Below are 21,895 nucleotides of genomic sequence, written 5' to 3'. Positions count from 1 at the left end.
GTCTGTTTATCCAAAAGGAAGTATAGAGGGAGAGCTAGATAGATAGCATTGCATTACATTACATGGCAATGCAATGCACAGTTGCTGAAGTTGAACCAAAATGAGCTTGTCATCTGGCTTCTGCAACTTTTAACATGAAAAATCCAATGAGGAGAAGAAAAGCAAAGCCAAAGAGTCCATCCCAAAATCCGACAAACAAGCCAAATGAACAAAAAGCATTGAATTCAATTCTTTCTGATTTTAGAAACTGCATTAAAGAAGGGGTGCACCGGTCCTGGAGATACTGCAATACCAGGTCAATGCGTGGAGTGGACAGAGCAAGCTCTTTTTCCATCTCCCTGTTCTAAAAATCCATTTAATATATGGTCCCCAGATAGGGGACGTATCAGATATTAAACTGATAAGAACAGATACTACACTTGATCTTAGCCAAAAGGCCGAGAAGCGATAACCAGAATTGGTTTCCGACTACGGTGCCACCCAAGGATTCTGAAAAGTCCATTTGTGGAGATGGCCACCTGGACTCCCGTTAAGAAGACATGCTGTCAACCTCTAGATCCCTCACATGCCTGCACTTTTCGGCTTGCTGCTGCTGCAATCCACGCGTTTTAGATCTGCATAACTCCACCTCTTTTAGCACAGTACCCTCAACCCCCGGCTGTTCCCACCCGCCTCAACACCGTTGGAAGGGAGGAGAACCAATTAAGGCGGGGGGGGGGTGGAACGAGCAGCTGTCTACCCTTAGCAGGAGGGTTGCTGATTAATTACCTCTCCTGCTGCTGCTGCTGCTGCTGGCTGTCCAGCAGCAGACTGAAGGTGGCTGCTGCTGTGCGCAGGTATATAAAGGCTCAGAGCCTATTATGACACGCGCAGCCAGCGTTCCTTGCCACATTCCGTCTACTGCAGGCGGGATACCTGGATGGCTGAATGTCACTGAGAAGCTCACAGAGACCGCCATAAGCAACAGTTTAAAAGAATGCCACAGACTAATCAACCAAACTTTTTGGGTTGGTTTATCTTTTATAGTCTGCAGGCATTAAATGAAAGAAGTCAGTGTTCCAGCAGAGGGAGACAACGTTTCAGAAAAGGCATTGTAGCAAACCAAAAAAGAAATTTTAAGCGCAGCAGAGTAACCAGCTCACATACCTGTTAGCTCAGGTGAGTTTAAAAGGCTGCTGTTGATAACAAGGGCATTTGCTAAATAGATGGTGTGTGTGCAACAATATACTGAAAGGTCAATTATATTGTGCAGCTTATCTCACCACCTGTAGTTATTTAGGTGATAGCTTAAAAATGCTTACCTAATATGTCTGTTTATCCAAAAGGAAGTATAGAGGGAGAGCTAGATAGATAGCATTGCATTACATTACATGGCAATGCAATGCACAGTTGCTGAAGTTGAACCAAAATGAGCTTGTCATCTGGCTTCTGCATCTTTTAACATGAAAAATCCAATGAGGAGAAGAAAAGCAAAGCCAAAGAGTCCATCCCAAAATCCGACAAACAAGCCAAATGAACAAAAAGCATTGAATTCAATTCTTTCTGATTTTAGAAACTGCATTAAAGAAGGGGTGCACCGGTCCTGGAGATACTGCAATACCAGGTCAATGCGTGGAGTGGACAGAGCAAGCTCTTTTTCCATCTCCCTGTTCTAAAAATCCATTTAATATATGGTCCCCAGATAGGGGACGTATCAGATATTAAACTGATAAGAACAGATACTACACTTGATCTTAGCCAAAAGGCCGAGAAGCGATAACCAGAATTGGTTTCCGACTACGGTGCCACCCAAGGATTCTGAAAAGTCCATTTGTGGAGATGGCCACCTGGACTCCCGTTAAGAAGACATGCTGTCAACCTCTAGATCCCTCACATGCCTGCACTTTTCGGCTTGCTGCTGCTGCAATCCACGCGTTTTAGATCTGCATAACTCCACCTCTTTTAGCACAGTACCCTCAACCCCCGGCTGTTCCCACCCGCCTCAACACCGTTGGAAGGGAGGAGAACCAATTAAGGCGGGGGGGGGGGGTGGAACGAGCAGCTGTCTACCCTTAGCAGGAGGGTTACTGATTAATTACCTCTCCTGCTGCTGCTGCTGCTGCTGGCTGTCCAGCAGCAGACTGAAGGTGGCTGCTGCTGTGCGCAGGTATATAAAGGCTCAGAGCCTATTATGACACGCGCAGCCAGCGTTCCATTGCCACATTCCGTCTACTGCAGGCGGGATACCTGGATGGCTGAATGTCACTGAGAAGCTCACAGAGACCGCCATAAGCAACAGTTTAAAAGAATGCCACAGACTAATCAACCAAACTTTTTGGGTTGGTTTCTCTTTTATAGTCTGCAGGCATTAAATGAAAGAAGTCAGTGTTCCAGCAGAGGGAGACAACGTTTCAGAAAAGGCATTGTAGCAAACCAAAAAAGAAATTTTAAGCGCAGCAGAGTAACCAGCTCACATACCTGTTAGCTCAGGTGAGTTTAAAAGGCTGCTGTTGATAACAAGGGCATTTGCTAAATAGATGGTGTGTGTGCAACAATATACTGAAAGGTCAATTATATTGTGCAGCTTATCTCACCACCTGTAGTTATTTAGGTGAAAGCTCCAAAATGCTTGCCTAATATGTCTGTTTATCCAAAAGGAAGTATAGAGGGAGAGCTAGATAGATAGCATTGCATTACATTACATGGCAATGCAATGCACAGTTGCTGAAGTTGAACCAAAATGAGCTTGTCATCTGGCTTCTGCAACTTTTAACATGAAAAATCCAATGAGGAGAAGAAAAGCAAAGCCAAAGAGTCCATCCCAAAATCCGACAAACAAGCCAAATGAACAAAAAGCATTGAATTCAATTCTTTCTGATTTTAGAAACTGCATTAAAGAAGGGGTGCACCGGTCCTGGAGATACTGCAATACCAGGTCAATGCGTGGAGTGGACAGAGCAAGCTCTTTTTCCATCTCCCTGTTCTAAAAATCCATTTAATATATGGTCCCCAGATAGGGGACGTATCAGATATTAAACTGATAAGAACAGATACTACACTTGATCTTAGCCAAAAGGCCGAGAAGCGATAACCAGAATTGGTTTCCGACTACGGTGCCACCCAAGGATTCTGAAAAGTCCATTTGTGGAGATGGCCACCTGGACTCCCGTTAAGAAGACATGCTGTCAACCTCTAGATCCCTCACATGACTGCACTTTTCGGCTTGCTGCTGCTGCAATCCACGCGTTTTAGATCTGCATAACTCCACCTCTTTTAGCACAGTACCCTCAACCCCCGGCTGTTCCCACCCGCCTCAACACCGTTGGAAGGGAGGAGAACCAATTAAGGCGGGGGGGGGGGGTGGAACGAGCAGCTGTCTACCCTTAGCAGGAGGGTTGCTGATTAATTACCTCCCCTGCTGCTGCTGCTGCTGCTGGCTGTCCAGAAGCAGACTGAAGGTGGCTGCTGCTGTGCGCAGGTATATAAAGGCTCAGAGCCTATTATGACACGCGCAGCCAGCGTTCCATTGCCACATTCCGTCTACTGCAGGCGGGATACCTGGATGGCTGAATGTCACTGAGAAGCTCACAGAGACCGCCATAAGCAACAGTTTAAAAGAATGCCACAGACTAATCAACCAAACTTTTTGGGTTGGTTTCTCTTTTATAGTCTGCAGGCATTAAATGAAAGAAGTCAGTGTTCCAGCAGAGGGAGACAACGTTTCAGAAAAGGCATTGTAGCAAACCAAAAAAGAAATTTAAAGCGCAGCAGAGTAACCAGCTCACATACCTGTTAGCTCAGGTGAGTTTAAAAGGCTGCTGTTGCTAACAAGGGCATTTGCTAAATAGATGGTGTGTGTGCAACAATATACTGAAAGGTCAATTATATTGTGCAGCTTATCTCACCACCTGTAGTTATTTAGGTGAAAGCTCCAAAATGCTTGCCTAATATGTCTGTTTATCCATAAGGAAGTATAGAGGGAGAGCTAGATAGATAGCATTGCATTACATTACATGGCAATGCAATGCACAGTTGCTGAAGTTGAACCAAAATGAGCTTGTCATCTGGCTTCTGCAACTTTTAACATGAAAAATCCAATGAGGAGAAGAAAAGCAAAGCCAAAGAGTCCATCCCAAAATCCGACAAACAAGCCAAATGAACAAAAAGCATTGAATTCAATTCTTTCTGATTTTAGAAACTGCATTAAAGAAGGGGTGCACCGGTCCTGGAGATACTGCAATACCAGGTCAATGCGTGGAGTGGACAGAGCAAGCTCTTTTTCCATCTCCCTGTTCTAAAAATCCATTTAATATATGGTCCCCAGATAGGGGACGTATCAGATATTAAACTGATAAGAACAGATACTACACTTGATCTTAGCCAAAAGGCCGAGAAGCGATAACCAGAATTAGTTTCCGACTACGGTGCCACCCAAGGATTCTGAAAAGTCCATTTGTGGAGATGGCCACCTGGACTCCCGTTAAGAAGACATGCTGTCAACCTCTAGATCCCTCACATGCCTGCACTTTTCGGCTTGCTGCTGCTGCAATCCACGCGTTTTAGATCTGCATAACTCCACCTCTTTTAGCACAGTACCCTCAACCCCCGGCTGTTCCCACCCGCCTCAACACCGTTGGAAGGGAGGAGAACCAATTAAGGCGGGGGGGGGGGTGGAACGAGCAGCTGTCTACCCTTAGCAGGAGGGTTGCTGATTAATTACCTCTCCTGCTGCTGCTGCTGCTGCTGGCTGTCCAGCAGCAGACTGAAGGTGGCTGCTGCTGTGCGCAGGTATATAAAGGCTCAGAGCCTATTATGACACGCGCAGCCAGCGTTCCATTGCCACATTCCGTCTACTGCAGGCGGGATACCTGGATGGCTGAATGTCACTGAGAAGCTCACAGAGACCGCCATAAGCAACAGTTTAAAAGAATGCCACAGACTAATCAACCAAACTTTTTGGGTTGGTTTCTCTTTTATAGTCTGCAGGCATTAAATGAAAGAAGTCAGTGTTCCAGCAGAGGGAGACAACGTTTCAGAAAAGGCATTGTAGCAAACCAAAAAAGAAATTTTAAGCGCAGCAGAGTAACCAGCTCACATACCTGTTAGCTCAGGTGAGTTTAAAAGGCTGCTGTTGATAACAAGGGCATTTGCTAAATAGATGGTGTGTGTGCAACAATATACTGAAAGGTCAATTATATTGTGCAGCTTATCTCACCACCTGTAGTTATTTAGGTGAAAGCTCCAAAATGCTTGCCTAATATGTCTGTTTATCCAAAAGGAAGTATAGAGGGAGAGCTAGATAGATAGCATTGCATTACATTACATGGCAATGCAATGCACAGTTGCTGAAGTTGAACCAAAATGAGCTTGTCATCTGGCTTCTGCAACTTTTAACATGAAAAATCCAATGAGGAGAAGAAAAGCAAAGCCAAAGAGTCCATCCCAAAATCCGACAAACAAGCCAAATGAACAAAAAGCATTGAATTCAATTCTTTCTGATTTTAGAAACTGCATTAAAGAAGGGGTGCACCGGTCCTGGAGATACTGCAATACCAGGTCAATGCGTGGAGTGGACAGAGCAAGCTCTTTTTCCATCTCCCTGTTCTAAAAATCCATTTAATATATGGTCCCCAGATAGGGGACGTATCAGATATTAAACTGATAAGAACAGATACTACACTTGATCTTAGCCAAAAGGCCGAGAAGCGATAACCAGAATTGGTTTCCGACTACGGTGCCACCCAAGGATTCTGAAAAGTCCATTTGTGGAGATGGTCACCTGGACTCCCGTTAAGAAGACATGCTGTCAACCTCTAGATCCCTCACATGCCTGCACTTTTCGGCTTGCTGCTGCTGCAATCCACGTGTTTTAGATCTGCATAACTCCACCTCTTTTAGCACAGTACCCTCAACCCCCGGCTGTTCTCACCCGCCTCAACACCGTTGGAAGGGAGGAGAACCAATTAAGGCGGGGGGGGGGTGGAACGAGCAGCTGTCTACCCTTAGCAGGAGGGTTGCTGATTAATTACCTCTCCTGCTGCTGCTGCTGCTGCTGGCTGTCCAGCAGCAGACTGAAGGTGGCTGCTGCTGTGCGCAGGTATATAAAGGCTCAGAGCCTATTATGACACGCGCAGCCAGCGTTCCATTGCCCCATTCCGTCTACTGCAGGCGGGATACCTGGATGGCTGAATGTCACTGAGAAGCTCACAGAGACCGCCATAAGCAACAGTTTAAAAGAATGCCACAGACTAATCAACCAAACTTTTTGGGTTGGTTTCTCTTTTATAGTCTGCAGGCATTAAATGAAAGAAGTCAGTGTTCCAGCAGAGGGAGACAACGTTTCAGAAAAGGCATTGTAGCAAACCAAAAAAGAAATTTTAAGCGCAGCAGAGTAACCAGCTCACATACCTGTTAGCTCAGGTGAGTTTAAAAGGCTGCTGTTGATAACAAGGGCATTTGCTAAATAGATGGTGTGTGTGCAACAATATACTGAAAGGTCAATTATATTGTGCAGCTTATCTCACCACCTGTAGTTATTTAGGTGAAAGCTCCAAAATGCTTGCCTAATATGTCTGTTTATCCAAAAGGAAGTATAGAGGGAGAGCTAGATAGATAGCATTGCATTACATTACATGGCAATGCAATGCACAGTTGCTGAAGTTGAACCAAAATGAGCTTGTCATCTGGCTTCTGCAACTTTTAACATGAAAAATAAAATGAGGAGAAGAAAAGCAAAGCCAAAGAGTCCATCCCAAAATCCGACAAACAAGCCAAATGAACAAAAAGCATTGAATTCAATTCTTTCTGATTTTAGAAACTGCATTAAAGAAGGGGTGCACCGGTCCTGGAGATACTGCAATACCAGGTCAATGCGTGGAGTGGACAGAGCAAGCTCTTTTTCCATCTCCCTGTTCTAAAAATCCATTTAATATATGGTCCCCAGATAGGGGACGTATCAGATATTAAACTGATAAGAACAGATACTACACTTGATCTTAGCCAAAAGGCCGAGAAGCGTTAACCAGAATTGGTTTCCGACTACGGTGCCACCCAAGGATTCTGAAAAGTCCATTTGTGGAGATGGCCACCTGGACTCCCGTTAAAAAGACATGCTGTCAACCTCTAGATCCCTCACATGCCTGCACTTTTCGGCTTGCTGCTGCTGCAATCCACGCGTTTTAGATCTGCATAACTCCACCTCTTTTAGCACAGTACCCTCAACCCCCGGCTGTTCCCACCCGCCTCAACACCGTTGGAAGGGAGGAGAACCAATTAAGGCGGGGGGGGGGTGGAACGAGCAGCTGTCTACCCTTAGCAGGAGGGTTGCTGATTAATTACCTCTCCTGCTGCTGCTGCTGCTGCTGCTGGCTGTCCAGCAGCAGACTGAAGGTGGCTGCTGCTGTGCGCAGGTATATAAAGGCTCAGAGCCTATTATGACACGCGCAGCCAGCGTTCCATTGCCACATTCCGTCTACTGCAGGCGGGATACCTGGATGGCTGAATGTCACTGAGAAGCTCACAGAGACCGCCATAAGCAACAGTTTAAAAGAATGCCACAGACTAATCAACCAAACTTTTTGGGTTGGTTTCTCTTTTATAGTCTGCAGGCATTAAATGAAAGAAGTCAGTGTTCCAGCAGAGGGAGACAACGTTTCAGAAAAGGCATTGTAGCAAACCAAAAAAGAAATTTTAAGCGCAGCAGAGTAACCAGCTCACATACCTGTTAGCTCAGGTGAGTTTAAAAGGCTGCTGTTGATAACAAGGGCATTTGCTAAATAGATGGTGTGTGTGCAACAATATACTGAAAGGTCAATTATATTGTGCAGCTTATCTCACCACCTGTAGTTATTTAGGTGAAAGCTCCAAAATGCTTGCCTAATATGTCTGTTTATCCAAAAGGAAGTATAGAGGGAGAGCTAGATAGATAGCATTGCATTACATTACATGGCAATGCAATGCACAGTTGCTGAAGTTGAACCAAAATGAGCTTGTCATCTGGCTTCTGCAACTTTTAACATGAAAAATCCAATGAGGAGAAGAAAAGCAAAGCCAAAGAGTCCATCCCAAAATCCGACAAACAAGCCAAATGAACAAAAAGCATTGAATTCAATTCTTTCTGATTTTAGAAACTGCATTAAAGAAGGGGTGCACCGGTCCTGGAGATACTGCAATACCAGGTCAATGCGTGGAGTGGACAGAGCAAGCTCTTTTTCCATCTCCCTGTTCTAAAAATCCATTTAATATATGGTCCCCAGATAGGGGACGTATCAGATATTAAACTGATAAGAACAGATACTACACTTGATCTTAGCCAAAAGGCCGAGAAGCGATAACCAGAATTGGTTTCCGACTACGGTGCCACCCAAGGATTCTGAAAAGTCCATTTGTGGAGATGGCCACCTGGACTCCCGTTAAGAAGACATGCTGTCAACCTCTAGATCCCTCACATGCCTGCACTTTTCGGCTTGCTGCTGCTGCAATCCACGCGTTTTAGATCTGCATAACTCCACCTCTTTTAGCACAGTACCCTCAACCCCCGGCTGTTCCCACCCGCCTCAACACCGTTGGAAGGGAGGAGAACCAATTAAGGCGGGGGGGGGGGTGGAACGAGCAGCTGTCTACCCTTAGCAGGAGGGTTGCTGATTAATTACCTCTCCTGCTGCTGCTGCTGCTGGCTGTCCAGCAGCAGACTGAAGGTGGCTGCTGCTGTGCGCAGGTATATAAAGGCTCAGAGCCTATTATGACACGCGCAGCCAGCGTTCCATTGCCACATTCCGTCTACTGCAGGCGGGATACCTGGATGGCTGAATGTCACTGAGAAGCTCACAGAGACCGCCATAAGCAACAGTTTAAAAGAATGCCACAGACTAATCAACCAAACTTTTTGGGTTGGTTTCTCTTTTATAGTCTGCAGGCATTAAATGAAAGAAGTCAGTGTTCCAGCAGAGGGAGACAACGTTTCAGAAAAGGCATTGTAGCAAACCAAAAAAGAAATTTTAAGCGCAGCAGAGTAACCAGCTCACATACCTGTTAGCTCAGGTGAGTTTAAAAGGCTGCTGTTGATAACAAGGGCATTTGCTAAATAGATGGTGTGTGTGCAACAATATACTGAAAGGTCAATTATATTGTGCAGCTTATCTCACCACCTGTAGTTATTTAGGTGAAAGCTCCAAAATGCTTGCCTAATATGTCTGTTTATCCAAAAGGAAGTATAGAGGGAGAGCTAGATAGATAGCATTGCATTACATTACATGGCAATGCAATGCACAGTTGCTGAAGTTGAACCAAAATGAGCTTGTCATCTGGCTTCTGCAACTTTTAACATGAAAAATCCAATGAGGAGAAGAGAAGCAAAGCCAAAGAGTCCATCCCAAAATCCGACAAACAAGCCAAATGAACAAAAAGCATTGAATTCAATTCTTTCTGATTTTAGAAACTGCATTAAAGAAGGGGTGCACCGGTCCTGGAGATACTGCAATACCAGGTCAATGCGTGGAGTGGACAGAGCAAGCTCTTTTTCCATCTCCCTGTTCTAAAAATCCATTTAATATATGGTCCCCAGATAGGGGACGTATCAGATATTAAACTGATAAGAACAGATACTACACTTGATCTTAGCCAAAAGGCCGAGAAGCGATAACCAGAATTGGTTTCCGACTACGGTGCCACCCAAGGATTCTGAAAAGTCCATTTGTGGAGATGGCCACCTGGACTCCCGTTAAGAAGACATGCTGTCAACCTCTAGATCCCTCACATGCCTGCACTTTTCGGCTTGCTGCTGCTGCAATCCACGCGTTTTAGATCTGCATAACTCCACCTCTTTTAGCACAGTACCCTCAACCCCCGGCTGTTCCCACCCGCCTCAACACCGTTGGAAGGGAGGAGAACCAATTAAGGCGGGGGGGGGGGGGTGGAACGAGCAGCTGTCTACCCTTAGCAGGAGGGTTGCTGATTAATTACCTCTCCTGCTGCTGCTGCTGCTGCTGGCTGTCCAGCAGCAGACTGAAGGTGGCTGCTGCTGTGCGCAGGTATATAAAGGCTCAGAGCCTATTATGACACGCGCAGCCAGCGTTCCATTGCCACATTCCGTCTACTGCAGGCGGGATACCTGGATGGCTGAATGTCACTGAGAAGCTCACAGAGACCGCCATAAGCAACAGTTTAAAAGAATGCCACAGACTAATCAACCAAACTTTTTGGGTTGGTTTCTCTTTTATAGTCTGCAGGCATTAAATGAAAGAAGTCAGTGTTCCAGCAGAGGGAGACAACGTTTCAGAAAAGGCATTGTAGCAAACCAAAAAAGAAATTTTAAGCGCAGCAGAGTAACCAGCTCACATACCTGTTAGCTCAGGTGAGTTTAAAAGGCTGCTGTTGATAACAAGGGCATTTGCTAAATAGATGGTGTGTGTGCAACAATATACTGAAAGGTCAATTATATTGTGCAGCTTATCTCACCACCTGTAGTTATTTAGGTGAAAGCTCCAAAATGCTTGCCTAATATGTCTGTTTATCCAAAAGGAAGTATAGAGGGAGAGCTAGATAGATAGCATTGCATTACATTACATGGCAATGCAATTCACAGTTGCTGAAGTTGAACCAAAATGAGCTTGTCATCTGGCTTCTGCAACTTTTAACATGAAAAATCCAATGAGGAGAAGAAAAGCAAAGCTAAAGAGTCCATCCCAAAATCCGACAAACAAGCCAAATGAACAAAAAGCATTGAATTCAATTCTTTCTGATTTTAGAAACTGCATTAAAGAAGGGGTGCACCGGTCCTGGAGATACTGCAATACCAGGTCAATGCGTGGAGTGGACAGAGCAAGCTCTTTTTCCATCTCCCTGTTCTAAAAATCCATTTAATATATGGTCCCCAGATAGGGGACGTATCAGATATTAAACTGATAAGAACAGATACTACACTTGATCTTAGCCAAAAGGCCGAGAAGCGATAACCAGAATTGGTTTCCGACTACGGTGCCACCCAAGGATTCTGAAAAGTCCATTTGTGGAGATGGCCACCTGGACTCCCGTTAAGAAGACATGCTGTCAACCTCTAGATCCCTCACATGCCTGCACTTTTCGGCTTGCTGCTGCTGCAATCCACGCGTTTTAGATCTGCATAACTCCACCTCTTTTAGCACAGTACCCTCAACCCCCGGCTGTTCCCACCCGCCTCAACACCGTTGGAAGGGAGGAGAACCAATTAAGGCGGGGGGGGGGTGGAACGAGCAGCTGTCTACCCTTAGCAGGAGGGTTGCTGATTAATTACCTCTCCTGCTGCTGCTGCTGCTGGCTGTCCAGCAGCAGACTGAAGGTGGCTGCTGCTGTGCGCAGGTATATAAAGGCTCAGAGCCTATTATGACACGCGCAGCCAGCGTTCCATTGCCACATTCCGTCTACTGCAGGCGGGATACCTGGATGGCTGAATGTCACTGAGAAGCTCACAGAGACCGCCATAAGCAACAGTTTAAAAGAATGCCACAGACTAATCAACCAAACTTTTTGGGTTGGTTTCTCTTTTATAGTCTGCAGGCATTAAATGAAAGAAGTCAGTGTTCCAGCAGAGGGAGACAACGTTTCAGAAAAGGCATTGTAGCAAACCAAAAAAGAAATTTTAAGCGCAGCAGAGTAACCCGCTCACATACCTGTTAGCTCAGGTGAGCTTAAAAGGCTGCTGTTGATAACAAGGGCATTTGCTAAATAGATGGTGTGTGTGCAACAATATACTGAAAGGTCAATTATATTGTGCAGCTTATCTCACCACCTGTAGTTATTTAGGTGAAAGCTCCAAAATGCTTGCCTAATATGTCTGTTTATCCAAAAGGAAGTATAGAGGGAGAGCTAGATAGATAGCATTGCATTACATTACATGGCAATGCAATGCACAGTTGCTGAAGTTGAACCAAAATGAGCTTGTCATCTGGCTTCTGCAACTTTTAACATGAAAAATCCAATGAGGAGAAGAAAAGCAAAGCCAAAGAGTCCATCCCAAAATCCGACAAACAAGCCAAATGAACAAAAAGCATTGAATTCAATTCTTTCTGATTTTAGAAACTGCATTAAAGAAGGGGTGCACCGGTCCTGGAGATACTGCAATACCAGGTCAATGCGTGGAGTGGACAGAGCAAGCTCTTTTTCCATCTCCCTGTTCTAAAAATCCATTTAATATATGGTCCCCAGATAGGGGACGTATCAGATATTAAACTGATAAGAACAGATACTACACTTGATCTTAGCCAAAAGGCCGAGAAGCGATAACCAGAATTGGTTTCCGACTACGGTGCCACCCAAGGATTCTGAAAAGTCCATTTGTGGAGATGGCCACCTGGACTCCCGTTAAGAAGACATGCTGTCAACCTCTAGATCCCTCACATGCCTGCACTTTTCGGCTTGCTGCTGCTGCAATCCACGCGTTTTAGATCTGCATAACTCCACCTCTTTTAGCACAGTACCCTCAACCCCCGGCTGTTCCCACCCGCCTCAACACCGTTGGAAGGGAGGAGAACCAATTAAGGCGGGGGGGGGGGGGGTGGAACGAGCAGCTGTCTACCCTTAGCAGGAGGGTTGCTGATTAATTACCTCTCCTGCTGCTGCTGCTGCTGCTGGCTGTCCAGCAGCAGACTGAAGGTGGCTGCTGCTGTGCGCAGGTATATAAAGGCTCAGAGCCTATTATGACACGCGCAGCCAGCGTTCCATTGCCACATTCCGTCTACTGCAGGCGGGATACCTGGATGGCTGAATGTCACTGAGAAGCTCACAGAGACCGCCATAAGCAACAGTTTAAAAGAATGCCACAGACTAATCAACCAAACTTTTTGGGTTGGTTTCTCTTTTATAGTCTGCAGGCATTAAATGAAAGAAGTCAGTGTTCCAGCAGAGGGAGACAACGTTTCAGAAAAGGCATTGTAGCAAACCAAAAAAGAAATTTTAAGCGCAGCAGAGTAACCAGCTCACATACCTGTTAGCTCAGGTGAGTTTAAAAGGCTGCTGTTGATAACAAGGGCATTTGCTAAATAGATGGTGTGTGTGCAACAATATACTGAAAGGTCAATTATATTGTGCAGCTTATCTCACCACCTGTAGTTATTTAGGTGAAAGCTCCAAAATGCTTGCCTAATATGTCTGTTTATCCAAAAGGAAGTATAGAGGGAGAGCTAGATAGATAGCATTGCATTACATTACATGGCAATGCAATGCACAGTTGCTGAAGTTGAACCAAAATGAGCTTGTCATCTGGCTTCTGCAACTTTTAACATGAAAAATCCAATGAGGAGAAGAAAAGCAAAGCCAAAGAGTCCATCCCAAAATCCGACAAACAAGCCAAATGAACAAAAAGCATTGAATTCAATTCTTTCTGATTTTAGAAACTGCATTAAAGAAGGGGTGCACCGGTCCTGGAGATACTGCAATACCAGGTCAATGCGTGGAGTGGACAGAGCAAGCTCTTTTTCCATCTCCCTGTTCTAAAAATCCATTTAATATATGGTCCCCAGATAGGGGACGTATCAGATATTAAACTGATAAGAACAGATACTACACTTGATCTTAGCCAAAAGGCTGAGAAGCGATAACCAGAATTGGTTTCCGACTACGGTGCCACCCAAGGATTCTGAAAAGTCCATTTGTGGAGATGGCCACCTGGACTCCCGTTAAGAAGACATGCTGTCAACCTCTAGATCCCTCACATGCCTGCACTTTTCGGCTTGCTGCTGCTGCAATCCACGCGTTTTAGATCTGCATAACTCCACCTCTTTTAGCACAGTACCCTCAACCCCCGGCTGTTCCCACCCGCCTCAACACCGTTGGAAGGGAGGAGAACCAATTAAGGCGGGGGGGGGGTGGAACGAGCAGCTGTCTACCCTTAGCAGGAGGGTTGCTGATTAATTACCTCTCCTGCTGCTGCTGCTGCTGCTGGCTGTCCAGCAGCAGACTGAAGGTGGCTGCTGCTGAGCGCAGGTATATAAAGGCTCAGAGCCTATTATGACACGCGCAGCCAGCGTTCCATTGCCACATTCCGTCTACTGCAGGCGGGATACCTGGATGGCTGAATGTCACTGAGAAGCTCACAGAGACCGCCATAAGCAACAGTTTAAAAGAATGCCACAGACTAATCAACCAAACTTTTTGGGTTGGTTTCTCTTTTATAGTCTGCAGGCATTAAATGAAAGAAGTCAGTGTTCCAGCAGAGGGAGACAACGTTTCAGAAAAGGCATTGTAGCAAACCAAAAAAGAAATTTTAAGCGCAGCAGAGTAACCAGCTCACATACCTGTTAGCTCAGGTGAGTTTAAAAGGCTGCTGTTGATAACAAGGGCATTTGCTAAATAGATGGTGTGTGTGCAACAATATACTGAAAGGTCAATTATATTGTGCAGCTTATCTCACCACCTGTAGTTATTTAGGTGAAAGCTCCAAAATGCTTGCCTAATATGTCTGTTTATCCAAAAGGAAGTATAGAGGGAGAGCTAGATAGATAGCATTGCATTACATTACATGGCAATGCAATGCACAGTTGCTGAAGTTGAACCAAAATGAGCTTGTCATCTGGCTTCTGCAACTTTTAACATGAAAAATCCAATGAGGAGAAGAAAAGCAAAGCCAAAGAGTCCATCCCAAAATCCGACAAACAAGCCAAATGAACAAAAAGCATTGAATTCAATTCTTTCTGATTTTAGAAACTGCATTAAAGAAGGGGTGCACCGGTCCTGGAGATACTGCAATACCAGGTCAATGCGTGGAGTGGACAGAGCAAGCTCTTTTTCCATCTCCCTGTTCTAAAAATCCATTTAATATATGGTCCCCAGATAGGGGACGTATCAGATATTAAACTGATAAGAACAGATACTACACTTGATCTTAGCCAAAAGGCCGAGAAGCGATAACCAGAATTGGTTTCCGACTACGGTGCCACCCAAGGATTCTGAAAAGTCCATTTGTGGAGATGGCCACCTGGACTCCCGTTAAGAAGACATGCTGTCAACCTCTAGATCCCTCACATGCCTGCACTTTTCGGCTTGCTGCTGCTGCAATCCACGCGTTTTAGATCTGCATAACTCCACCTCTTTTAGCACAGTAACCTCAACCCCCGGCTGTTCCCACCCGCCTCAACACCGTTGGAAGGGAGGAGAACCAATTAAGGCGGGGGGGGGGGGGTGGAACGAGCAGCTGTCTACCCTTAGCAGGAGGGTTGCTGATTAATTACCTCTCCTGCTGCTGCTGCTGCTGCTGGCTGTCCAGCAGCAGACTGAAGGTGGCTGCTGCTGTGCGCAGGTATATAAAGGCTCAGAGCCTATTATGACACGCGCAGCCAGCGTTCCATTGCCACATTCCGTCTACTGCAGGCGGGATACCTGGATGGCTGAATGTCACTGAGAAGCTCACAGAGACCGCCATAAGCAACAGTTTAAAAGAATGCCACAGACTAATCAACCAAACTTTTTGGGTTGGTTTCTCTTTTATAGTCTGCAGGCATTAAATGAAAGAAGTCAGTGTTCCAGCAGAGGGAGACAACGTTTCAGAAAAGGCATTGTAGCAAACCAAAAAAGAAATTTTAAGCGCAGCAGAGTAACCAGCTCACATACCTGTTAGCTCAGGTGAGTTTAAAAGGCTGCTGTTGATAACAAGGGCATTTGCTAAATAGATGGTGTGTGTGCAACAATATACTGAAAGGTCAATTATATTGTGCAGCTTATCTCACCACCTGTAGTTATTTAGGTGAAAGCTCCAAAATGCTTGCCTAATATGTCTGTTTATCCAAAAGGAAGTATAGAGGGAGAGCTAGATAGATAGCATTGCATTACATTACATGGCAATGCAATGCACAGTTGCTGAAGTTGAACCAAAATGAGCTTGTCATCTGGCTTCTGCAACTTTTAACATGAAAAATCCAATGAGGAGAAGAAAAGCAAAGCTAAAGAGTCCATCCCAAAATCCGACAAACAAGCCAAATGAACAAAAAGCATTGAATTCAATTCTTTCTGATTTTAGAAACTGCATTAAAGAAGGGGTGCACCGGTCCTGGAGATACTGCAATACCAGGTCAATGCGTGGAGTGGACAGAGCAAGCTCTTTTTCCATCTCCCTGTTCTAAAAATCCATTTAATATATGGTCCCCAGATAGGGGACGTATCAGATATTAAACTGATAAGAACAGATACTACACTTGATCTTAGCCAAAAGGCCGAGAAGCGATAACCAGAATTGGTTTCCGACTACGGTGCCACCCAAGGATTCTGAAAAGTCCATTTGTGGAGATGGCCACCTGGACTCCCGTTAAGAAGACATGCTGTCAACCTCTAGATCCCTCACATGCCTGCACTTTTCGGCTTGCTGCTGCTGCAATCCACGCGTTTTAGATCTGCATAACTCCACCTCTTTTAGCACAGTACCCTCAACCCCCGGCTGTTCCCACCCGCCTCAACACCGTTGGAAGGGAGGAGAACCAATTAAGGCGGGGGGGGGGGGTGGAACGAGCAGCTGTCTACCCTTAGCAGGAGGGTTGCTGATTAATTACCTCTCCTGCTGCTGCTGCTGCTGGCTGTCCAGCAGCAGACTGAAGGTGGCTGCTGCTGTGCGCAGGTATATAAAGGCTCAGAGCCTATTATGACACGCGCAGCCAGCGTTCCATTGCCACATTCCGTCTACTGCAGGCGGGATACCTGGATGGCTGAATGTCACTGAGAAGCTCACAGAGACCGCCATATGCAACAGTTTAAAAGAATGCCACAGACTAATCAACCAAACTTTTTGGGTTGGTTTCTCTTTTATAGTCTGCAGGCATTAAATGAAAGAAGTCAGTGTTCCAGCAGAGGGAGACAACGTTTCAGAAAAGGCATTGTAGCAAACCAAAAAAGAAATTTTAAGCGCAGCAGAGTAACCAGCTCACATACCTGTTAGCTCAGGTGAGTTTAAAAGGCTGCTGTTGATAACAAGGGCATTTGCTAAATAGATGGTGTGTGTGCAACAATATACTGAAAGGTCAATTATATTGTGCAGCTTATCTCACCACCTGTAGTTATTTAGGTGAAAGCTCCAAAATGCTTGCCTAATATGTCTGTTTATCCAAAAGGAAGTATAGAGGGAGAGCTAGATAGATAGCATTGCATTACATTACATGGCAATGCAATGCACAGTTGCTGAAGTTGAACCAAAATGAGCTTGTCATCTGGCTTCTGCAACTTTTAACATGAAAAATCCAATGAGGAGAAGAAAAGCAAAGCTAAAGAGTCCATCCCAAAATCCGACAAACAAGCCAAATGAACAAAAAGCATTGAATTCAATTCTTTCTGATTTTAGAAACTGCATTAAAGAAGGGGTGCACCGGTCCTGGAGATACTGCAATACCAGGTCAATGCGTGGAGTGGACAGAGCAAGCTCTTTTTCCATCTCCCTGTTCTAAAAATCCATTTAATATATGGTCCCCAGATAGGGGACGTATCAGATATTAAACTGATAAGAACAGATACTACACTTGATCTTAGCCAAAAGGCCGAGAAGCGATAACCAGAATTGGTTTCCGACTACGGTGCCACCCAAGGATTCTGAAAAGTCCATTTGTGGAGATGGCCACCTGGACTCCCGTTAAGAAGACATGCTGTCAACCTCTAGATCCCTCACATGCCTGCACTTTTCGGCTTGCTGCTGCTGCAATCCACGCGTTTTAGATCTGCATAACTCCACCTCTTTTAGCACAGTACCCTCAACCCCCGGCTGTTCCCACCCGCCTCAACACCGTTGGAAGGGAGGAGAACCAATTAAGGCGGGGGGGGGGGGTGGAACGAGCAGCTGTCTACCCTTAGCAGGAGGGTTGCTGATTAATTACCTCTCCTGCTGCTGCTGCTGCTGGCTGTCCAGCAGCAGACTGAAGGTGGCTGCTGCTGTGCGCAGGTATATAAAGGCTCAGAGCCTATTATGACACGCGCAGCCAGCGTTCCATTGCCACATTCCGTCTACTGCAGGCGGGATACCTGGATGGCTGAATGTCACTGAGAAGCTCACAGAGACCGCCATAAGCAACAGTTTAAAAGAATGCCACAGACTAATCAACCAAACTTTTTGGGTTGGTTTCTCTTTTATAGTCTGCAGGCATTAAATGAAAGAAGTCAGTGTTCCAGCAGAGGGAGACAACGTTTCAGAAAAGGCATTGTAGCAAACCAAAAAAGAAATTTTAAGCGCAGCAGAGTAACCCGCTCACATACCTGTTAGCTCAGGTGAGTTTAAAAGGCTGCTGTTGATAACAAGGGCATTTGCTAAATAGATGGTGTGTGTGCAACAATATACTGAAAGGTCAATTATATTGTGCAGCTTATCTCACCACCTGTAGTTATTTAGGTGAAAGCTCCAAAATGCTTGCCTAATATGTCTGTTTATCCAAAAGGAAGTATAGAGGGAGAGCTAGATAGATAGCATTGCATTACATTACATGGCAATGCAATGCACAGTTGCTGAAGTTGAACCAAAATGAGCTTGTCATCTGGCTTCTGCAACTTTTAACATGAAAAATCCAATGAGGAGAAGAAAAGCAAAGCCAAAGAGTCCATCCCAAAATCCGACAAACAAGCCAAATGAACAAAAAGCATTGAATTCAATTCTTTCTGATTTTAGAAACTGCATTAAAGAAGGGGTGCACCGGTCCTGGAGATACTGCAATACCAGGTCAATGCGTGGAGTGGACAGAGCAAGCTCTTTTTCCATCTCCCTGTTCTAAAAATCCATTTAATATATGGTCCCCAGATAGGGGACGTATCAGATATTAAACTGATAAGAACAGATACTACACTTGATCTTAGCCAAAAGGCCGAGAAGCGATAACCAGAATTGGTTTCCGACTACGGTGCCACCCAAGGATTCTGAAAAGTCCATTTGTGGAGATGGCCACCTGGACTCCCGTTAAGAAGACATGCTGTCAACCTCTAGATCCCTCACATGCCTGCACTTTTCGGCTTGCTGCTGCTGCAATCCACGCGTTTTAGATCTGCATAACTCCACCTCTTTTAGCACAGTACCCTCAACCCCCGGCTGTTCCCACCCGCCTCAACACCGTTGGAAGGGAGGAGAACCAATTAAGGCGGGGGGGGGGTGGAACGAGCAGCTGTCTACCCTTAGCAGGAGGGTTGCTGATTAATTACCTCTCCTGCTGCTGCTGCTGCTGCTGGCTGTCCAGCAGCAGACTGAAGGTGGCTGCTGCTGTGCGCAGGTATATAAAGGCTCAGAGCCTATTATGACACGCGCAGCCAGCGTTCCATTGCCACATTCCGTCTACTGCAGGCGGGATACCTGGATGGCTGAATGTCACTGAGAAGCTCACAGAGACCGCCATAAGCAACAGTTTAAAAGAATGCCACAGACTAATCAACCAAACTTTTTGGGTTGGTTTCTCTTTTATAGTCTGCAGGCATTAAATGAAAGAAGTCAGTGTTCCAGCAGAGGGAGACAACGTTTCAGAAAAGGCATTGTAGCAAACCAAAAAAGAAATTTTAAGCGCAGCAGAGTAACCAGCTCACATACCTGTTAGCTCAGGTGAGTTTAAAAGGCTGCTGTTGATAACAAGGGCATTTGCTAAATAGATGGTGTGTGTGCAACAATATACTGAAAGGTCAATTATATTGTGCAGCTTATCTCACCACCTGTAGTTATTTAGGTGAAAGCTCCAAAATGCTTGCCTAATATGTCTGTTTATCCAAAAGGAAGTATAGAGGGAGAGCTAGATAGATAGCATTGCATTACATTACATGGCAATGCAATGCACAGTTGCTGAAGTTGAGCCAAAATGAGCTTGTCATCTGGCTTCTGCAACTTTTAACATGAAAAATCCAATGAGGAGAAGAAAAGCAAAGCCAAAGAGTCCATCCCAAAATCCGACAAACAAGCCAAATGAACAAAAAGCATTGAATTCAATTCTTTCTGATTTTAGAAACTGCATTAAAGAAGGGGAGCACCGGTCCTGGAGATACTGCAATACCAGGTCAATGCGTGGAGTGGACAGAGCAAGCTCTTTTTCCATCTCCCTGTTCTAAAAATCCATTTAATATATGGTCCCCAGATAGGGGACGTATCAGATATTAAACTGATAAGAACAGATACTACACTTGATCTTAGCCAAAAGGCCGAGAAGCGATAACCAGAATTGGTTTCCGACTACGGTGCCACCCAAGGATTCTGAAAAGTCCATTTGTGGAGATGGCCACCTGGACTCCCGTTAAGAAGACATGCTGTCAACCTCTAGATCCCTCACATGCCTGCACTTTTCGGCTTGCTGCTGCTGCAATCCACGCGTTTTAGATCTGCATAACTCCACCTCTTTTAGCACAGTACCCTCAACCCCCGGCTGTTCCCACCCGCCTCAACACCGTTGGAAGGGAGGAGAACCAATTAAGGCGGGGGGGGGGGTGGAACGAGCAGCTGTCTACCCTTAGCAGGAGGGTTGCTGATTAATTACCTCTCCTGCTGCTGCTGCTGCTGGCTGGCTGTCCAGCAGCAGACTGAAGGTGGCTGCTGCTGTGCGCAGGTATATAAAGGCTCAGAGCCTATTATGACACGCGCAGCCAGCGTTCCATTGCCACATTCCGTCTACTGCAGGCGGGATACCTGGATGGCTGAATGTCACTGAGAAGCTCACAGAGACCGCCATAAGCAACAGTTTAAAAGAATGCCACAGACTAATCAACCAAACTTTTTGGGTTGGTTTCTCTTTTATAGTCTGCAGGCATTAAATGAAAGAAGTCAGTGTTCCAGCAGAGGGAGACAACGTTTCAGAAAAGGCATTGTAGCAAACCAAAAAAGAAATTTTAAGCGCAGCAGAGTAACCAGCTCACATACCTGTTAGCTCAGGTGAGTTTAAAAGGCTGCTGTTGATAACAAGGGCATTTGCTAAATAGATGGTGTGTGTGCAACAATATACTGAAAGGTCAATTATATTGTGCAGCTTATCTCACCACCTGTAGTTATTTAGGTGAAAGCTCCAAAATGCTTGCCTAATATGTCTGTTTATCCAAAAGGAAGTATAGAGGGAGAGCTAGATAGATAGCATTGCATTACATTACATGGCAATGCAATGCACAGTTGCTGAAGTTGAACCAAAATGAGCTTGTCATCTGGCTTCTGCAACTTTTAACATGAAAAATCCAATGAGGAGAAGAAAAGCAAAGCCAAAGAGTCCATCCCAAAATCCGACAAACAAGCCAAATGAACAAAAAGCATTGAATTCAATTCTTTCTGATTTTAGAAACTGCATTAAAGAAGGGGTGCACCGGTCCTGGAGATACTGCAATACCAGGTCAATGCGTGGAGTGGACAGAGCAAGCTCTTTTTCCATCTCCCTGTTCTAAAAATCCATTTAATATATGGTCCCCAGATAGGGGACGTATCAGATATTAAAATGATAAGAACAGATACTACACTTGATCTTAGCCAAAAGGCCGAGAAGCGATAACCAGAATTGGTTTCCGACTACGGTGCCACCCAAGGATTCTGAAAAGTCCATTTGTGGAGATGGCCACCTGGACTCCCGTTAAGAAGACATGCTGTCAACCTCTAGATCCCTCACATGCCTGCACTTTTCGGCTTGCTGCTGCTGCAATCCACGCGTATTAGATCTGCATAACTCCACCTCTTTTAGCACAGTACCCTCAACCCCCGGCTGTTCCCACCCGCCTCAACACCGTTGGAATGGAGGAGAACCAATTAAGGCGGGGGGGGGGGTGGAACGAGCAGCTGTCTACCCTTAGCAGGAGGGTTGCTGATTAATTACCTCTCCTGCTGCTGCTGCTGCTGCTGGCTGTCCAGCAGCAGACTGAAGGTGGCTGCTGCTGTGCGCAGGTATATAAAGGCTCAGAGCCTATTATGACACGCGCAGCCAGCGTTCCATTGCCACATTCCGTCTACTGCAGGCGGGATACCTGGATGGCTGAATGTCACTGA

General features: G+C 45.5%; 17 non-coding genes across 17 annotated transcripts; all 17 read right to left on the bottom strand.

Moving 5' to 3' along the window:
• Positions 1-258: 258 nt before the first annotated feature.
• Positions 259-449, bottom strand: LOC141158651 (U2 spliceosomal RNA). The gene has a single exon (XR_012248678.1). It is a non-coding gene; the product is annotated as a U2 spliceosomal RNA (small nuclear RNA).
• A 1,117-nt stretch (positions 450-1,566) lies between these two features.
• LOC141158650 (U2 spliceosomal RNA) lies at positions 1,567-1,757 on the bottom strand. Its single transcript, XR_012248677.1, has one exon. It is a non-coding gene; the product is annotated as a U2 spliceosomal RNA (small nuclear RNA).
• Positions 1,758-2,877: 1,120 nt separating this feature from the next.
• Positions 2,878-3,068, bottom strand: LOC141158649 (U2 spliceosomal RNA). The gene has a single exon (XR_012248676.1). It is a non-coding gene; the product is annotated as a U2 spliceosomal RNA (small nuclear RNA).
• Positions 3,069-4,188: 1,120 nt separating this feature from the next.
• Positions 4,189-4,379, bottom strand: LOC141158648 (U2 spliceosomal RNA). The gene has a single exon (XR_012248675.1). It is a non-coding gene; the product is annotated as a U2 spliceosomal RNA (small nuclear RNA).
• A 1,119-nt stretch (positions 4,380-5,498) lies between these two features.
• Positions 5,499-5,689, bottom strand: LOC141158647 (U2 spliceosomal RNA). Its single transcript, XR_012248674.1, has one exon. It is a non-coding gene; the product is annotated as a U2 spliceosomal RNA (small nuclear RNA).
• A 1,118-nt stretch (positions 5,690-6,807) lies between these two features.
• LOC141159657 (U2 spliceosomal RNA) lies at positions 6,808-6,998 on the bottom strand. The gene has a single exon (XR_012249660.1). It is a non-coding gene; the product is annotated as a U2 spliceosomal RNA (small nuclear RNA).
• Positions 6,999-8,119: 1,121 nt separating this feature from the next.
• LOC141158646 (U2 spliceosomal RNA) lies at positions 8,120-8,310 on the bottom strand. Its single transcript, XR_012248673.1, has one exon. It is a non-coding gene; the product is annotated as a U2 spliceosomal RNA (small nuclear RNA).
• Positions 8,311-9,426: 1,116 nt separating this feature from the next.
• LOC141158645 (U2 spliceosomal RNA) lies at positions 9,427-9,617 on the bottom strand. Its single transcript, XR_012248672.1, has one exon. It is a non-coding gene; the product is annotated as a U2 spliceosomal RNA (small nuclear RNA).
• A 1,121-nt stretch (positions 9,618-10,738) lies between these two features.
• LOC141158644 (U2 spliceosomal RNA) lies at positions 10,739-10,929 on the bottom strand. Its single transcript, XR_012248671.1, has one exon. It is a non-coding gene; the product is annotated as a U2 spliceosomal RNA (small nuclear RNA).
• A 1,115-nt stretch (positions 10,930-12,044) lies between these two features.
• Positions 12,045-12,235, bottom strand: LOC141158643 (U2 spliceosomal RNA). Its single transcript, XR_012248670.1, has one exon. It is a non-coding gene; the product is annotated as a U2 spliceosomal RNA (small nuclear RNA).
• A 1,122-nt stretch (positions 12,236-13,357) lies between these two features.
• On the bottom strand, positions 13,358-13,548 carry LOC141159539 (U2 spliceosomal RNA). The gene has a single exon (XR_012249543.1). It is a non-coding gene; the product is annotated as a U2 spliceosomal RNA (small nuclear RNA).
• Positions 13,549-14,666: 1,118 nt separating this feature from the next.
• LOC141158640 (U2 spliceosomal RNA) lies at positions 14,667-14,857 on the bottom strand. Its single transcript, XR_012248668.1, has one exon. It is a non-coding gene; the product is annotated as a U2 spliceosomal RNA (small nuclear RNA).
• Positions 14,858-15,978: 1,121 nt separating this feature from the next.
• LOC141158639 (U2 spliceosomal RNA) lies at positions 15,979-16,169 on the bottom strand. The gene has a single exon (XR_012248667.1). It is a non-coding gene; the product is annotated as a U2 spliceosomal RNA (small nuclear RNA).
• Positions 16,170-17,286: 1,117 nt separating this feature from the next.
• LOC141158638 (U2 spliceosomal RNA) lies at positions 17,287-17,477 on the bottom strand. Its single transcript, XR_012248666.1, has one exon. It is a non-coding gene; the product is annotated as a U2 spliceosomal RNA (small nuclear RNA).
• Positions 17,478-18,594: 1,117 nt separating this feature from the next.
• Positions 18,595-18,785, bottom strand: LOC141158637 (U2 spliceosomal RNA). The gene has a single exon (XR_012248665.1). It is a non-coding gene; the product is annotated as a U2 spliceosomal RNA (small nuclear RNA).
• Positions 18,786-19,903: 1,118 nt separating this feature from the next.
• LOC141159617 (U2 spliceosomal RNA) lies at positions 19,904-20,094 on the bottom strand. Its single transcript, XR_012249620.1, has one exon. It is a non-coding gene; the product is annotated as a U2 spliceosomal RNA (small nuclear RNA).
• Positions 20,095-21,214: 1,120 nt separating this feature from the next.
• LOC141159996 (U2 spliceosomal RNA) lies at positions 21,215-21,405 on the bottom strand. Its single transcript, XR_012249987.1, has one exon. It is a non-coding gene; the product is annotated as a U2 spliceosomal RNA (small nuclear RNA).
• Between the last annotated feature and the right edge of the window lie 490 nt (positions 21,406-21,895).

This window comes from Phyllobates terribilis, unplaced genomic scaffold, assembly GCF_046119375.1.
Source record: "Phyllobates terribilis strain yellow unplaced genomic scaffold, ASM4611937v1 Scaffold_8__6_contigs__length_399053987, whole genome shotgun sequence".
NCBI classification, from domain to species: Eukaryota; Metazoa; Chordata; class Amphibia; order Anura; family Dendrobatidae; genus Phyllobates; species Phyllobates terribilis.
The sequence above is the reverse complement of the archived record's forward strand: the minus strand, read 5'-3'. Positions and strand labels throughout refer to the sequence as shown.